The sequence below is a fragment of the Schistocerca americana genome, chromosome 2, assembly GCF_021461395.2.
Source record: "Schistocerca americana isolate TAMUIC-IGC-003095 chromosome 2, iqSchAmer2.1, whole genome shotgun sequence".
NCBI lineage: Eukaryota > Metazoa > Arthropoda > Insecta > Orthoptera > Acrididae > Schistocerca > Schistocerca americana.
Window position 1 is genome coordinate 962,040,960 of NC_060120.1, and position 16,479 is coordinate 962,057,438.

Consider the following 16,479-nt stretch of genomic DNA (forward strand, 5'->3'; position numbering starts at 1 on the left):
TCTGATGGATTCTTAGCTATTGACATATTCCTTTTTTGAGACATATTGACTAGAGAACAAACTCTCCCTTCCCTTCTCACTGTGTTAGGCTTATATCTGAACTATTGGCAGTTGGTATTTACAGAACAAGTTTGTAATTTTACCTTCCGAAGAACATAAAAGAAAACTGTGTATTCAGTTCAGATGTTAACAACAGTGAAGAAATGTCTTTTTGTAGTAACAACACATGTCCACATTCTACCCATTTACATTAAGTATAAAGCTAAGCCTCTGTTTCATTAGCAGGCATAATATATAATACACCTGTTACAAATGTTAGTGACAAAATGTCGAAGTTCCCCATATGTTGTGAACTGTATGAGTTGGATGAACAAATGTAAAAATAACCTTTATATCTTATTGTCATAATAACCATCATGAGCAGTAGCAGCTGTTTCACACCCACTACTGGCTAAAGGATTTCTCAACACTTTTCCATGTGCTACAGTCCTGTTGCTCCTGCATGTTTTCTAATGTCTTCCATTCATCTTCCATGAGGTTTAGTCTCTGTCTTTCCATGTATGTTGGAATCAAGTAATAGAAACATGTGAGTTCCTATATCATCCCACAGTGGAATATGGTTATTTGCAGTATGTTCATTCATTTGAGAGTTTCAGTGCGAAAAAATCGATGTCCTAGAGTGGCACATAGAATCTCAATTACATGTGCATATTTTAAATGTGTTTTCTATGAGTCTTGCTTCCAAAAATAAGTTGTACTGTTTGTTTTCTGCTAAAAATAACTGTTCTTAATTGGACCTGACATTATGCTCTTCCCTAAATCATCAATCATTCGGTTACCTGTCTTGCAATTAATGGAGTTGAGAGAGGCAGCAGCATTGTCACAATATAGCATGTACACAGTGATCATATTATAATCACATACAAGGAAGTGATAGTTACAAATGGGTGTTCTGCAGAAGTTTACAGTAGTTTAACAGTTCAACGCATTTAATATAGAATATTTTCCAGACCGCAGATTGCATCGTAGCATGAGTGGTAAAACCAGTGAAGTATGTTCATGTCTAGTAATGTTAAAAATACGAGAAAAATGGGTAACTGATTCCTGAATTAGTGGAATAAATATGCTTCTCTAAGGGAATTAGAAAGTAGTTATCTTTTTTAGGCAACACTACACAATTGATTCCAAAAAGTGAAAACTAGCATTTTTCTACCAGAATATTAAAGGCATCTGTAGCAGGCTAAATTAGCTTTGCAGTCATAGTCTATATTTGTGAAGGTGTAGAACGTGCCCTATGCTATGTTTTCATGAGTGCAATGTATGCTAAGATCATAAGAGACATTTTCATAAATGATTACAACTTAATGACACCATATTACAGAAAACAAAAATAATGAAGATTTATATATTTATTTATTACATTTTAGCTTATTGCTTGTAGTTTAAACACAGGCTGTATTCTTTCTTATTCAAATTGCTACTAACTACAGTCATTTTTCCTATATATCAGCAACTAACGATACAAATTGCTCTATTACAGCTAACACAGTACTGCTTCTGATCACCATAACTATGTGTGTTATTAGAGAAGACTACATTTGCTACCGTACTTGTATATGTACCACTACTAGGGCCCTATTGCTGTTTTTCTTCTATCTTTCACTAGTGTACACTAACAAACTGAAACAGATTATAAACAATTATGACACTCGTTTTTTGTTTGCCACATTCCGCAAAATCCTCATTATTTCCTGTCTGAAGGCATTCTGTATCAGTTCCGTGGGTGCTGCAGAGGGTGTTGTAATGGAATCTGCCTCTTCTGTGGCCTGCTGCCTCCCTGGATGCAGAGGACAACTCCCCGTTTCTGAGGGAGCATCATTGTTACTAGTGAGGAGTGCCACTACTTGTCAGTTCACATCACCCTCATGCTAGTTCCTTCAGTGATATAATATGGATCTGCAGCTGTACCTCCACCCAAGTGTTGTTACGATTGCTATGTGTGAACTGTTGGCTGTCCATCTATGAAAGATGTAGACCTCAGCTGTCTTCAGTTCATTGCTACTCAATCTTCCTTCACAACCACCATAGTGCTGCACTTGGGGATTGATTGATAAGGTCACATGCTACACTAGCCTTTCTTGAAACAGCCTTATTGGTATTGTCCAGGATCTGCCAAGTTGTCTCATAACGCAGCACCTCCCTGACATTGAGTCTTCAGTGGTAATTCAGTTGCCACAAGTGGAACAAGGTACGTGACCCATAGAATAATGTGTCAGACATCTTGAGGGATTCAGGTGCCTCATTCTCAGTCTCAGTTTTATGTTTGAGAGAAAATCACAGATGTGTTTTGCTGTTTGGGCATCATCAAATCATTTATGATGTAAGAGGAGGATCTGATTGATAATTTGCTGGTTGCTTATAATATTCATAATAAATTCTGCCCTTCATGACGTTCTTCTTTCATCTGCCAAGCTGCAACAACTTCTGAATGCTTCTAGTTTCTCATCAGTAGTAACAAATTCTCCAATATTGTAATTATTCATGCAGCTTTTCACAAATGCATCCAGAAAGTTCCTAATAGCTGCTAACCTGTTTCATGTCTCATATCTCTAGTTTCTTTATTGTCAAATGCCTGAGAAGCACTAAAAGTCTCTTGTAACTCATGCAGGATCTCAAAATATATTGCACAGTTTCTATATTTGAGGCTAGTCAAATAAAGAATGCCTAATACTGCATCAATTTCATCACAGTCTGTCAACTTAGCAACCCTATCTCCAGAATAATTTTCTTCTTGCCTTTTTCTGTGAATGTATACATTTGTAAAATCACAATATGATACCAATACTGATGATCTTATGGAACAATTCAGTTTTCTCTATAATACCTCATTCTTCCATCTTACAGCCTGGGAAGATGTTGACAGTATCTTTTGCTGGTACTCGTGATATCTTTTTATGCATGTCAGTTTCCATCCATTTCCTTTCTACCAATAACTGTATTATCTTCAGTATGAAAAGAAGATAATCTTTCATCACATCCAATTTCAGAGTCACTATCTTGATAACACGGTAATATTGCTTCATCCTCTCCATCAGAAAACAAATCATCAGTACCTCTGCTGTCATCGTCTTCTACCAGCACCTCTAAAAGGGTCCACTGTAATTCCTCCTCTGTCAAGATTTTTTGACCCTACAATCAGAAATATGAGCTATTGTTAGCAGCTAATGAAGCATGATAATGGGCATCTCTAAAATATACCACTTCTTAGCACACTGGTTTATGTATACATACAGGAGATAACATAGAACTTACATGACCAGGTGTGTTGTGTATACAGTACACTGCTGCTCCAGTTCCAGGAATAAATTATCATTGCCCTTGACCTATTGATGCTGCCGGCATTCTGACATAACTAAATGTAAGCCAAACAATGACTAGAAAGGATCATTAGTTAGATGGCTATAAAGCTTGGCCTTTTTCCAGTGGAGGGCTATATATAAGTCTGGTGTATAAAACATACCAGCATGCCCGCTCTGTGGTTAATACAATATAGGATTAAAAGTCAACTTCCTTCCCTGAACCTGCTTCAGACAGTGGCATAAATTGCATACAAAATGTATCAATGGCTTGACAGGATACCGACAGGTTGATGGAGTGTATTTCATGATGCAATGACAGTTCAAAGGCAGAATACATGTCATGCCCAAAAATATTCGTGACTGTAGGATCTGCCCCAACCAAAAATGAAAATGTTCAAGACACATGGTAATAATGACTATCAATTATACATGGCTTAAAATGGTGGCCATACAACACACACACACACACACACACACACACACACACACACTCACACACACTCACACACACACACTAGTTTGTTTGCACTTCACTGAGTGGGGGAGCACCCACACTGAAGTATATAGACTGGTTAATCACTGAGACTGATGCATCAGTATCAAAACAAAATGTCAGTGGAATGTCTTGTACTTTTGCATGTAACAAAATTTTGCATGGTGCCAGCACTTGATCAGTACCTTAGATGATGTTAACTTGAATCAGTATGGGCAGTGCCGAGTGCACTTCATGCTAAGGCATACTTCTGCAGTATGACCTCTAGGTAAACACTTATAACATTTGTTCTCATAATGTGGACACTCACATGTAGGATGCAAGGAAAAACAGTTTGGGCATCTTTGAGACAAAATGTGTTGCCGCAAACAACACCTGGCACTAATCCGGCTCTGCAGAGACTGAAGCCTTGTTTATCACTTTATAGTTTGTTACAGAAGCCCACTGCAGTATATCACTATAGCTAAGGCCCCCATGTGAAATGTCAAAGTCAGCTGTGAAAGTTTGTTGTGCAGCTTGTGATATTTCAAAAACATGCCCAATTTACAGCACTTCAGTCAATGAGGGATCATAGTGTCTTAATGGTTGCATGTAGGCATCTTTATCTGTTACTAAACAAATTTCTAGATCATTTATTAAACTTTTCAATTGTGATTGACAACATGCATGTGAATTTACATTGTTGCTTAACACCTGCATATCAGCAATCCAAGATGCGTAACTTATAGCATCTGACTTGCAGTGTTGTAAGGTGCAGTTTCCACTGAGATGATACGATGCGCAATATGGTACATGATGAAACTCTCAATACAACACAAAAGCAACTCACATTAATGGAGTGCATAGAAAAATAGTGGGAGGAACTTAACTGGTTCACACTGGGTCGACAGTAACAAAACATTAATACATATCTCTGCCCAGTGTGATCCAGAATATTGGCCTAAAAAATTTGTTTTATGTAGGCAATGCAAAGCAACATGTGTATCAGTTGTTACTTTCTCAGTAAAAACTTTTACTTTTTGGGTAAAAAATTAGAAACCACAGTTTTTTAATTTGTCTGAAAAAAAATGAGATTGTGCCACTCCTACACTATGTGATCAAAAGCATCTGGATATCTGGCTGAAAATGACTTACAAGTTCATGCTGCCCTCCATTGGTAATGCTGGAATTCAATTTGGTGTTGGCCCACCCTTAGCCTTGATGACAGCTTCCACTGTCGCAGGCATACGTTCAAGAGGAATGGCAGCCCATTCTTCATGGAGTACTGCACTGAGAAGAGGTATCGAGTCAGTTGGTGAGGCCTGGCACAAAGTTGGCATTCCAAAACATCCCAAAACTGTTCTATAGGATTCAGGTCAGGGCTCTGTGCAGGCCAGTCCATTACAGGAATGTTATTGTCGTGTAACCACTCCGCCACAGACTGTGCATTATGAACAGGTGCTCAATCATGCTCAAAGATGCAGTCGTCATCCCTAAATTGCTCTTCAACAGTGGGAAGCAAGAATGTGCTTAAAACATCAGTGTAGGCCTGTGATGTGATTGTGCCATGCAAAACAATGAGGGTTGCTGCAAACCCCCTCCATGAAAAACACAATCACACCATAACACCACCGCCTCCGAATTGTACTGGTGGCACTACGCATGCTGGCAGATAACGTTCACGAGGCATTCACCATACCCACATCCTGCCATTGGATCATCACATTGTGTACCATGATTCATCACTCCACACAATGTTTTTTCAACTGTTCGGTCGTCCAATGTTTACACTCCTTACACCAAGTGAGGTGTTGTTTGGCATTTATCGGCGCGATGTGTGGCTTATGAGCAGCTGCTTTACCTTGATATCCAAGTTTTCTCTTCTTCTGTCTGTCATAGTACCTGCAGTGGATCCTGATGCAGTTTGAAATTCCTGTGTGATGGTCTGGTTAGATGCCTTCCTATTACACATTACAACCCTCTTCAACTGTCAGTTGTCTCTTGTCAGTCAACAGACGAGGTGGGCCTGTACGCTTTTGTGCTGTACGTGTTCCTTCACATTTCCACTTCACTATCACATCAGAAATAGTGGACCAAGGGATGTTTAGGAGTGTGGAAATCTCGTGTACAGACGTATGACACAAGTGACACCCAGTCACCTTACCACATTTTAAGTCCATGAGTTCCAAGGAGCGCTCCATTCTGCTCCCTCACGATGCCTAATGACTACTGAAGTCGCTGATATGGAGTACCTGATGGTAGGTGGCAGGACAATGCACCTAATACAAAAAAAATATGTTTTTGGGGGTGTCTGGATATTTTTGATCACTTAGTGTATGTCAAACTTGTTGTTAGGAATACCACTGATATTGTGCCTCTTTCTGCTACCATGTCAAGAGAAATTGTAACAATAGTCACCATGCTGACAGCCTGTGATGCTCTCAATGTTGCCTCACTGTCAGTCCCCCAGTTGTCTTGTTGCAAACAAGTCCATTCCGTAACTCAATGTGCATGATGTGGTTGTAAATCCTGAATGGCCAACTGAATAATATGTCTGTTCTTTCATGTGCTAGTCATGCATGACACTGAATATGACCCTCCTGAACCCATTAATTCCATTTGAATGACAGCCATGCGATCCCAAGCATGAGCAGCAATGAGGCATAACATTATGTTCTCACAAACAAATGATGAAACGCGATTTTTGAATTATATTTCTACTGCATAATCTTTCCTTGTATACAGATTGCATTACATGTACCTACTTTGTGAAGTTGCTCTGAAATGCTAATCACTCACATATCAAAGCATCTAGTACATTTCATGTCACTGTGGTTTTTGTGGCATACTGCCTTTGTGGTGTTGAATATTTAATGGTCAACAGTTTACACCAAGCCAATAATGACCTGTGCACCATTTCAAAGTCATATATTGATCCAAATCATGGAATAATCATTATTGTTTGGTACTGGGGTGTAGCCTTTCTGTTGCATCTCTGTGAGTATGGTGGCAAGCGTAGAAAGGATATAGATGTAAATTTGTGTGTATGCTGTAGCTCCGAAGAAGAATTTTCCAAAAGCTACTGACATTCTCAGTCTCATTTATTTGCTTATTGAATGCTCAGTGCCTTAATTATTCAGTGACTATTATTGATGTGAGATAAATGATATTCATGTTTCAGCACTACACTACTCAGTCCGAGGTTCAGCTCAGTTACAACACTATTTTAGGTTACAACAATGGTGGTGTAAACCTCCACATTTGATGGAAACCTGCTGTAGCAAGTGACTTTAATGTAACTTGCAATGGTTATAGAGAATCCTGAACTTGCTATGCTCTTGGTAATTTTATGCGTTGTGGTCCATACCCATGATCTGATACCCATAATTTTTCCATGGTAATACATTTATGACTGTTCGAAAAAGGTTTTTCACTGCACTGATAACTTATATATTTTGTGTTTATTATTATTGTTATATCATCATCATCATCATCATCATCATCGAAGACACATTTCTCTCTACTGGCCACAATAAACCACTACATACAGCCACCTACATAACTGAGGTAAAAGTAAACCACTAAACCTGCATTGCAGTGCCTCCATTTGTGACTCAGACACTGGAGTTTGTGTTGTTATTCAGTCTGTCAACATACCTCAGATAGTCATTTCAAGCTTAGACTGTGCTTACATTGTAACTTATTTACAAGATGGGTTTTATGACATTCACCACAGCAACATCATTCTGTTGGCGGTTCATGATTTATAGGTCAGGCAAAGACACCATTGTGCGACTTCCTCCCCGAGATGTAGTTTGTAGAAGTGGTGATGACTGAAACCACTGTGTGGACCATTAATGAAGCATCCCTGTTTACAATAGCCCTTTATTCATTTTAGTACAATGACAGGATTACAGCAGGTGGAATTCTATTACCCTCATGATGTCAGTGGCTGCCAGCATGCTGAATGCCGTGATTGGCAACTGCTGCCCTGGGAGCCAGAAAAGCGCATGTTAACAGCGACAAGCAGTGGCTTCAGTGAAGCTATCCCTGACGTGTATCAGATACAGCTCCTGGCAGCCTGAGTAACTTGTGACCACTACAGTGGCGTATAAGGTGCTCAAACTATAGCATCAATCATGCCAAAGTTGAAGGCATATCCCACACTAGGTGGTGATCAGCGACGACGGAAGCTTTCGGGAACCATTGTACAGCAGCAGAGAGACCAGACCACCCCTAGCCCATGCTCAAACATCCATCACATTAGGGAGGTGGCTGCGAGTAGGAGGTAGTCACCCACCAGGAGATCCAGCGATGCAAAGGTGCCAAGTTGCCAAGTAGACTGCATACGATACCCAGCTCACGCAATTGTCTGTTGCTGCTGGAGAAAAAGTCCTTAGTAAGCAACTGGATACTTCATCTGACACTACAGTGGTTTATAACTTGAACTTAGCAGCTAATGGTGACAGTGTTGGTCAGCATCACATACACGCTTCGATACAGTCGTGTACAGAGCACCTGAAAGTGAGAGTGAGAGTCAGATTTGGGGGGAGGGGGGTGGGGGAGTTGTGTATGAGAATCTGCTGGCCAGAACTTCTTCAATAGCAAAACCCTGATCCTGGAAGAGACAGCATGCTGTAGCATCCTGGAGTCACCATTGGGTGGTGATGACTTCATTTGTTCTGCTTGTCTTGTTTACTCAACTCTTGCAGGAGCCTTCACAAAGCTGTATTATTGCTCAACTTCATCCTTCGGATGCAGTGGTTAGCGTATTCCACTTTGTCAGCTTCCTGAATAACCTTTCTTTCATTCTGAATACACCTTATTGTGAAGTGTTGTCCAGGCTTCTGGCCAATGCTCACTTCCCTCTGTATAATGTCATTTTACTGAGCAATGCAAGGGCAGTTCACGACACTTGATGGAGTCATGTTGCAACACTTCTCTCTCCAGAAAGAAATCCCATCTCTGGATTGAGACTTGCATACATTTCCAGACACAAATATCATAACATATGTTTTAAAAATTGGCATAAAAATACAAAGTTTCTTCATCCACTTACTATAATTCTCAGCATAAATCACAGGGTCCATTGGCTGTCTCTTCATCATATAAGAAACTAATAAAATAAAATCGTCATAACTCTTTCTTCTTAGCAAAAGCATTTAGCAAATCACTTAACAGCAAATTAGTCCACTCAATTGTTTCTCAGGCTTGGCAGTTCCCCTTATTCATCAGATGGTTTATTAACTCACTGCATTGGTACATCATCTGGAACTTTGTTTTTGAAATAAAAGTTACCCTTGTGTTTCCCCTTATTCCTCTAATTGACTAATTACGAATTGACTACTCCTTGCAATGCCATACTTCCTTGTACCTGTGGTGACCAAACCCAACTTTCCTATTCATGGTCACCTCCTATGTCAAGAGGACCCATCTCAGTTTCGCTGTGGTTCCCACTTGACTTTGGTCCGCATCTTGTTGTATCGCCCAGTTTTAGCTGCCCTGAGATGGACTTTTAACCTTACCACCACACTTCGTATGGTGTTAGGAGACAGTGCCTCAACAGCTGATTTAGTTTTACATTTCCTTTGAGTGGGAGATTGTCGTCACTCAGTCTAAGGGTGGGTGTCTGGCCTTTCCTCCCAGGCCTTCACTCTCCCTCTTTTTTAGCTCTTCCTCACTCTTTCTTTGCTGCTTTTTCGCATTGATGTTGGTCTTTTCCCTGTTTGTGTTTCTCTAGCCTTGTGTTTTTCAGCTGGAAATTTAAGTGTGTTGCAGAGTGGGTGGCTCATCCATTTTTATTCTTGTGATCAGCCATCCCAGGCCATATGCTGTACTATTTCAGTACCTTCCACCACTTTTTCCCTATTAGTGCACGTTTTCCCCTTTTGGTTTGCTTCTTTCATTTTCTCTTTCAGTGTAGTTCTCAGTTAGTTTTATGCCTTTGAACTTTCCCTGGCTTCTTTTGGGAATGGTTTTAACCTGAGACCTGTTTGCATGAGGAAAAAGCTACTAATGACCCTGTAGTTTGGTCCCTTTGCTCTCCAACCCAACCAACCAATTTTCCTGTGTTCTTCAGCACTTCATCATGTGAATTGAGTATTAATGATTTTGTTAGTTCACAATTTAGTTGTTCCCACCCTTGACAGAAATAATGTCTCCCCAATTTCGAGAGTGCACTGTTAAAAAACAGTTACATGACATTTTTTCATACTGTGACTACTTCTAAAATCACAAGTATCATCAACTTTATGAACTTCGTGATCCTCAGATCACATATCTGCATTAACCAAGTAAGCCATCTGTGGAGGCATTGCCATCACAGATGCTGACGTGTCTGTTACTTTAGGATATTAGTCTACAGGGCACGAGCCATATTTGATTCTGACAGCTTATCTGATCAGCTGCACCACCTCCATACTGTATTTTTAAGAGTATGGATATTCTGAATGATAGATGTGTGGTGCCTTGTGCCCAGTGCATTCTACAAAAAGTGAGAAGCTGGAAGAAAGTGATGAACAAAGAGGAATTGCCATCAGTAATGGTGCTTTAAAAAGAGGAAGATTATTGGAGAAACATAAAGTTAAATGTGTCTTTTGTCTGCCATTTAAAATTCAGAGCTCTTTTACGTTCAGTGACAAATGATCTCGATTTAAGAAGACCTCATGTCTATACGATTCTCTGTAGCTGTGGGATGTCATACATTGGACAAACTTTTCACCCCATGGAGTCCAGACATGTCGAAACTTTGACAACACACATGTCTGGAACAGCCAGAGAAATTTGCAGTGGCTGAGCATTGCCTCAGTAGAGGACGTTGTATGGAATACAAAACCACCAAAATTAATTGTCAATTTCTTTGTGCAGGGACAGTGTTATTAAAGAAGCAGTGGAAATTCACAGCATGTTTGACGGCCTCTCTGTGTGCGTTCATTATCCAGCAGGTGGCATAGTTGTCGCTCTCACTACCGATCTGCAAATCTGTGCTATTTGTCACAGAAATTTGGCACGTTCATGCTTGCACAGTTTCTTCTTTGATTGTCATAAATAGAAGGCTTCAGTCACAGCCTGAGTAGTGTGTTCACTGCACTGAAGATGTCAGTCAGTTGCGCGTACAAAATATTGTGGAATTTTCATGACAGTATCCAAGATGTCACCCGAGAACCTTATTTACAGCTTGTTCACCAGGAAAGCCTCAAGCAACACAGAAATAAATGTGTTTGTACTGCTTGATTATTCACAATATAATTAACATCTTCCTGTGCATCCTCCACAATATATACAACAGAATTACCATCTGCAGTTCCACCTTGCACAATAAAAAAAAGCTCAGTGACACATGTACTTGTGTGTGCAATGTCCCAGGCTCCATGGAATCTAAACAATACCCATTATCTCCCAGTGTGTTAGATAGTATGGTTCAAATGGCTCTGAGCACTATGGGACTTAACTTCTGAGGTCATCAGTCCCCTATAACTTAGAACTACTTAAACCTAACTAACCTAAGGACATCACACACACCCATGCCCGAGGCAGGATTCAAACCTGCGACCGTAGCGGTCGCGCAGTTCCAAACTGTAGCGCCTAGAACCGCTCGCCCCCCCCCCCCCCCCCCCCCCCCCCCCGGCTGGCTGTTAGATAGTATTGCACCTAAATCAGTACCACCCATGATTTATTTCAGTACAGCTTACACTTACTTCATCTGACACTAAAAATGAATTTTTACAAATTTTTGGAGCTGATAATTCCATTTACTCCTCTTAGCTTCTACAATGTTAGTATTTTGCACATCAATTAAATTTATGCAATTAACGTCTTTCTCCCTATTTTCTGCTTCCATTCAAGAACTGTTCTCATTCAATCTCTCGAGCCTCCTGTAAAGCCGAATATTCTTTACTGCCGGAGAAACACTTTAACAATTATACAAACAGTAACAAGCAACAAGAGAACAGTGCAGAATGATGAGGAGACCACTTAAATATCCCACTAACATAATACTCCTTATTATGATTCAGTCTTCGCTCCTGAATGGCTACTCATGGCTGAAACTTTATATGTGAACGATACTTCTCAGAATGTATCTTATCAACTGATCCCTTCTTCTAGTCAGGTTAGGCCACAAATTTCTTTTCTGCTCAATACTGTGTAGTACCTCCTCATTAGTTACATGGTCTACCCATGTATTCTCCAGCATTCTTCTGCAGCTCCACATTTCAGAAGCTTCTATTCTGTTATTGTCTAAATAGTTTATCATCCATGTTTCATTTCCATATATGACTACACTCCAGACAAATATCTTCAGGAAAGACTTCCTAACATTTAAATTTATATTCAATGTTAATAAATTTCTCTTCTTCAGAAACACTTTTCTTGCCACTGTCAGTCTACATTTTGTTTCCTCTGTACTTCACGCATCATCAGTTATTTTGCTGCCCAAATAACAAAACTCATCTACTACTTTAAGTAGATTTCAACCCTGTCTCATTCCCTTCTGAACCACTGCTTCCCTTTCATGCCCCTCATCATGACCATCTGGTTTCTGTACAAATTGTAAATAGTGCTTTAATCCCTGTATTTTACCCCTGCTATCTTCAGAATTTCAAAAAGAGTGTTCCAGTCAACATTCTTAAAAGCTTTATCTAAGTCTATAAATGTTATAAACGTAGGTTAGCCTTTTATTAACCTATCTTAGAAGATAAGTCATAGGATTAGTGTTGCCTCATGTGCTCCTACATGTCTCCAGAATCCAAACTCACCTTCCCGAAGTTGGATTCTACCATCCCATCTCATCCTCATCTACATCATCTTCCCTTTCTATAATATTGCCTTCAAGTTCGTCTCCCTTGTGTAGATGCTCTATATACTTCTTCCACCTTTAACTGTCTCTTCTCTGCTTAGGACTGGTTCCATCTGAGCTCTTGATAATCATATAGCTGCTTCTCTTTTCTCCAAAGGCCTCTTTAATTTTCCTGTAGGCAGTATCTATCATTCCCCTAATGAAATGTTGTTCCAAATCCTTACGTTTTTCCTTTAGCAATTTTGCTCTTCCTGGCACTCTCTCTTTTTATACATTTGTATTCCCTTTCACCTGCTTCATTTGCTGCCTTTTTATATTTTCTCCTTTCATCAATTAGGTTCAATATCTCCTGTGTTACCCATGAATTTGTACCAGCCCTTGTCTTTCAGCCTGTTTGACCCTCTGCTGCCTTCACTATTTCATCTCTTGAAGCTACCCATTCATCTTCTATTGTATTCCTTTCCCCTGTTCGAAATGACCATTACTTAATGCTCCCTCTGAAACTCTCAACAACCTCTGGTTCTTTCAACTTCTCCAGGCCCTATGTCCATAATTTCATACCTTTTTGTAATTTCATCAGTTATAATCTACAGTTCATAACCAGTAAATTGTGGCCAGAATATACATCAATATCATATAGGGGGCCCTAGCCATAGGATTAAATAAAATAAATATTTAAAGCCACTACCGGTTCTACATCTGCACAATACATGAGCTCTGGTTGCAGTGTATTGCTTGTTATGATACATCATAGTTCACTACATGGCCACAGTAGTGCTACGAGTACTCCCCTGTTTGACATCTCAGCGGAATATAACATTGCGATTGGGGTTTCCAGTGAGAAGTTATGAAATACTGGCATGTCCTACCCACACAGCATGGAGCTAAGGTTCCTCGTGCCATTGGATATTCAAGGGCCATTGAATAGCATGTCACAAATTACGATTATGTACCCATTTCTATTGCTCCAGTTACAGTGCCATCCCTGGCAAAGTGAAGAAATTGCCTCAGACAAAATGTATGTAGATTTTGCCACAGAATTGTAATCTGCAATACAAAATATGGGATCCCATTGAAGATTTAAAAGTTGCCTCCCACCACCCACATATGGGTTAGGTGGGGGGTTGAGTGTGGTATCATTGGATGTTCCCCTCTAAGATAGATAGATAGATAGGAATTATAACTTTATTATGAGAAGGAAAGTTGGTGCTCACCATATAGTGGAGATGGTAAGTCGCAGATAGGCACAACAAAAAGACTTTGACACTTAAAGTTTTCAGCCAGTGGCCTTCGTAAACAATAGACACACACACACACACACACACACACACACACACACACACACAAGCAGCAAAACGCAACTCACACACACGACTGTGGTCTCAGGAAACTGAAACCACACTGTGAGCAACAGTACCAGTGCATGATGGGAGTGGTGACTGGGTGGGGGTAAGGAGGAGTCTGGGCAGGGAGGGGGAGAGAGATTACGGTGGGAATGGCGGACAATGAAGTGCTGCAGGTTAGGCGGAGGGCGGTGGATAGGTGGAGAGGGTGGTTGGGTGGAAGTAGCGCAAAAGAGAGAAATAAATTTAAAAAAAATAAAAATAAAAAGACTGGGTGTGGTGGTGGAATGATGACTGTGTAGTGCTGGAATGGGAGCAGCGAAGGGGCTGGATGGGTGATACAGCAACTAATGAATACTGAGGCCAGGAGGGTTACGGGAACGTAGGATGTATTGCAGGGAAAGTTTCCACCTGCACAGTTCAGAAAAGCTAGTGTTGGTGGAAAGGATCCAAATGTCACAGGCCATGAAGCAGTCATTGAAATGAAGGATATCATGTTTGACAGCATGTTCAGCAACAGGGTGATCCTCTTGTTACTTGGCCACAGTTTGTTGTTGGCCATTCATATGGACAGACATCTTGTTGGTTGTCATGCCCACGTAGAATGCAGCACAGTGGTTGCAGCTTAGCTCGTAGATCACATGACTGGTTTCACAGGTAGCCCTGCCTTTGACGGTATGGTCATGTTTGTGGTCAGACTGGAGTAGGTGGTGGTGGGAGGATGTATGGGACAAGTCTTGCATCTATTACAGGGGTATGAGCCATGAGGTAATGGGCTGGGAGCAGGGGTTGTGTAGGGATGGATGAGTACATTGTGTCGGTTTGGTGGACAGCAGAATACCTCTGTACGAGGCGTGGGCAGGATAGTGGGCAGGTCATTTCTCATTTCAGGGCATGATGAGAGGTTGTCAAAATCCTGGTGGAGAATGTAATCCAGATGCCGCAGTCCTGTGTGGTACTGAGTTACAAGGAGAATGCTTCTCTGTGGCCAGACAGTGGGACTTTGGGATGTGGTGGGAGACTGGAAAGATAAGGCATGGGAGATTTGTTTTTGTACAAGGTTGGGAGGACAATTATGGTCAGTGAAGGCTTCAATAATGTCCTCGGTATATTTTGAGAGGGACCGCTTGTCACTGCAGATGCGATGACCACGGGTGGCTAGGCTGTTTGAAAGGGATGTCTTGGTACGGAATGGGTGGCAGCTGCTGAAGTGTAGGTATTGCCGGTGGTTAATAGGTTTGATATGGATGGAGATATTGATGTAGCCATCTTCAATGAGGTGGTCAACATCTAGGAAGATGGCTTGTTGGGTTGAGTAGGATCAGGGGAAGGAAATGGGCAAAAAGTTGCTGAGATTCTGGAGGAATGTGGATAGGGTGTCCTCACATTCGATCTAGATAGCAAAGATGTTATCAATGAATCTGAAGCAGGTGAGGAGTTTAGGATTCTGGGTTTTTAGGAATGATTCCTCTAGATGGCCCATGAATAGGTTGGCATAGGATAGAGCCATGTGGGTGGCCGGGATTTGTTTGTGGGTAATGCCTTCAAAGGAGAAGTAATTGTGGGTGAGGATATAGTTGGTCATGGCAACTAGGAAGGAGGTTTTGGTTTGGAATCCGTTGGGGATTGGGAAAGATGGCGTTCAATAGCGGTAAAGCCATGGGCATTAGGCATGTTTGTGTAAAAGGAGATGGCATTGATAGTGATGAGTAGGGCACCATGTGGAAAGGGGCAGGAACTGTGGGGACTCAGTGGAGGAGATGGTTGGTATCTTTCATATGGGAGGGTAGGTTCCAGGTAATAGGCTGAAGTATTGGTCTACGAGAGCAGAGATTCTCTTAGTGGGGGCATAGTAACCGGCCACAATGGGGTGTCCTGGGAGGTTAGGTTTATGAACTTTAGGAAGGATGTAGAAGGTAGGAGTTCGGGGAGGGGTAGGGGTGAGTAGAGAGATGGACTCTGGCGAGAGGTTCTGGGATGGGCCTAAAGAGTTGAGTAGTGACTGGAGATCCTGCTGGATTACTGGAATGGGGTCACTGTGGCAAGATTTGTAGGTGGAAGTATCTGACAGCTGGTGGAGTCTTTCCACCAGGTAATCCTTGAGGTTCAGAAAAACAGTGGTGGAGCCTTTGCCCTCAGGTAGGATTATAATGTCGGGAACAGTTTTTAGTTGATGGACTGTGGTTCTTTCTGTGGATGTAAGGTTGGTGTGCATGTCGAGGGATTTATGGAATGATAATGAGGCAGTGTTTGAGGTTAAGAAATTCTGGAAAGTTAACAAGGGGTGGTTTGGTGTTTGTGGGCGTGGATGACGGTTGGATGGAGGAGTGAACCTGAGTTAGGCAAGGTTCAATATTGGTCTTAGGTTGAGTCTGATTGGTAGGGTTGGTTTCCACTGTAGGGACCAGGAGAAGGTCTTTAACAAGTCCTGAATGATTGAATTTGGGAGTGGAGCAGAAAGGTGAGGCCTTTGGAAAGGACTGATATTTCTGTGGGGCTAAGGCTGAT

At 41.2% G+C, this 16,479-nt stretch overlaps 1 protein-coding gene across 2 annotated transcripts in view; it reads left to right on the top strand.

The window, feature by feature from the left end:
* Window positions 1-16,479, top strand: part of LOC124596201 (calpain-5-like) — a 288,416-nt gene that overhangs the window by 150,264 nt on the left and 121,673 nt on the right. The gene's annotated exons all lie outside the window — the stretch shown is intronic.